General features: G+C 55.9%; 1 protein-coding gene across 1 annotated transcript in view; it reads right to left on the bottom strand.

Annotated features, from left to right (window-relative positions):
- The window catches only part of LOC124045396 (laminin subunit alpha-5-like), a 255140-nt gene that overhangs the window by 45686 nt on the left and 206954 nt on the right, over positions 1 to 2500 (bottom strand).

The following is a 2500-nucleotide window of genomic DNA, read 5'->3' as shown; positions in this document are numbered from 1 at the left end:
CACACAGGGACTGTCTCATCCAGGGACTGTCTCACACAGGGACTGTCTCACACAGGGACTGTCTCTCATCCAGGGACTGTCTCACCCAGGGACTGTCTCACCCAGGGACTGTCTCATCCAGGGACTGTCTCACACAGAGACTGTCTCACACAGAGACTGTCTCACACAGGGACTGTCTCACCCAGGGACTGTCTCACCCAGGGACTGTCTCATTCAGGGACTGTCTCATTCAGGGGCTGTCTCATTCAGGGACTGTCTCACCCAGGGACTGTCTCACCCAGGGACTGTCTCATCCAGGGACTGTCTCATCCAGGGACTGTCTCATTCAGGGACTGTCTCATTCAGGGACTGTCTCACCCAGTGACTGTCTCACCCAGGGACTGTCTCACCCAGGGACTGTCTCATTCAGGGACTGTCTCATTCAGGGACTGTCTCACCCAGTGACTGTCTCACCCAGGGACTGTCTCATCCAGGGACTGTCTCACCCAGGGACTGTCTCACCCAGGGACTGTCTCATTCAGGGACTGTCTCATTCAGGGACTGTCTCACCCGGGGACTGTCTCACCCAGGGACTGTTTCACCCAGGGACTGTCTCACCCAGGGACTGTCTCATCCAGGGACTGTCTCACCCAGGGACTGTCTCATCCAGGGACTGTCTCACCCAGGGACTGTCTCACCCAGGGACTGTCTCATCCAGGGACTGTCTCACCCAGGGACTGTCTCACCCAGGGACTGTCTCACCCAGGGACTGTCTCACCCAGGGACTGTCTCACCCAGGGACTGTCTCATCAGGGACTGTCTCACCCAGGGACTGTCTCATCCAGGGACTGTCTCACCCAGGGACTGTCTCATCAGGGACTGTCTCACCCAGGGACTGTCTCATCAGGGACTGTCTCATCAGGGACTGTCTCATCCAGGGACTGTCTCACCCAGGGACTGTCTCATCCAGGGACTGTCTCACCCAGGGACTGTCTCACCCAGGGACTGTCTCACCCAGGGACTGTCTCATCAGGGACTGTCTCACCCAGGGACTGTCTCACCCAGGGACTGTCTCACCCAGGGACTGTCTCACCCAGGGACTGTCTCACACAGGGACTGTCTCACCCAGGGACTGTCTCACCCAGGGACTGTCTCACCCAGGGACTGTCTCACCCAGGGACTGTCTCATTCAGGGACTGTCTCATTCAGGGACTGTCTCACCCAGGGACTGTCTCATCAGGGACTGTCTCACCCAGGGACTGTCTCACCCAGGGACTGTCTCACCCAGGGACTGTCTCATTCAGGGACTGTCTCATCAGGGACTGTCTCATCCAGGGACTGTCTCATCAGGGACTGTCTCATCTAGAGACTGTCTCACCCAGGGACTGTCTCATCAGGGACTGTCTCACCCAGGGACTGTCTCACCCAGGGACTGTCTCACCCAGGGACTGTCTCATCAGGGACTGTCTCATTCAGGGACTGTCTCACCCAGGGACTGTCTCATCCAGGGACTGTCTCACCCAGGGACTGTCTCACCCAGGGACTGTCTCACCCAGGGACTGTCTCACACAGGGACTGTCTCACCCAGGGACTGTCTCACCCAGGGACTGTCTCACCCAGGGACTGTCTCATTCAGGGACTGTCTCATTCAGGGACTGTCTCACCCAGGGACTGTCTCATCAGGGACTGTCTCACCCAGGGACTGTCTCACCCAGGGACTGTCTCACCCAGGGACTGTCTCATTCAGGGACTGTCTCATCAGGGACTGTCTCATCCAGGGACTGTCTCATCAGGGACTGTCTCATCTAGAGACTGTCTCACCCAGGGACTGTCTCATCAGGGACTGTCTCACCCAGGGACTGTCTCACCCAGGGACTGTCTCACCCTGTCTCAGGGACTGTCTCATTCAGGGACTGTCTCACCCAGGGACTGTCTCATCCAGGGACTGTCTCACCCAGGGACTGTCTCACCCAGGGACTGTCTCACCCAGGGACTGTCTCACCCAGGGACTGTCTCATCCAGGGACTGTCTCACCCAGGGACTGTCTCACCCAGGGACTGTCTCACCCAGGGACTGTCTCACCCAGGGACTGTCTCACCCAGGGACTGTCTCATTGTGTTGATGGATAATCTGTTTGTTTTAAGCTGTGTTTTCAATCCCTTTTGATAGCTACGACCGTAGTGACTCCCCTGATAAGGTGTGTTTTCAATCCCTTTTGGATAGCTACGACCGTAGTGACTCCCCTGATAAGCTGTGTTTTCAATCCCTTTTGGATAGCTACGACCGTAGTGACTCCCAATCCCTGATAAGCTGTGTTTTCAATCCCTTTTGGATAGCTACGACCGTAGTGACTCCTGTGTTTTCAATCCCTGATAAGCTGTAAGCTGTGTTTTCAATCCCTTTTGGATAGCTACGACCGTAGTGACTCCCCTGATAAGCTGTGTTTTCAATCCCTTTTGGATAGCTACGACCGTAGTGACTCCCCTGATAAGCTGTGTTTTCAATCCCTTTTGGATAGCTA

Source organism: Oncorhynchus gorbuscha, linkage group LG10 (assembly GCF_021184085.1).
Source record: "Oncorhynchus gorbuscha isolate QuinsamMale2020 ecotype Even-year linkage group LG10, OgorEven_v1.0, whole genome shotgun sequence".
In the NCBI taxonomy this organism is placed as follows: Eukaryota; Metazoa; Chordata; class Actinopteri; order Salmoniformes; family Salmonidae; genus Oncorhynchus; species Oncorhynchus gorbuscha.
This window is presented reverse-complemented; position numbering and strand designations above follow the sequence as displayed.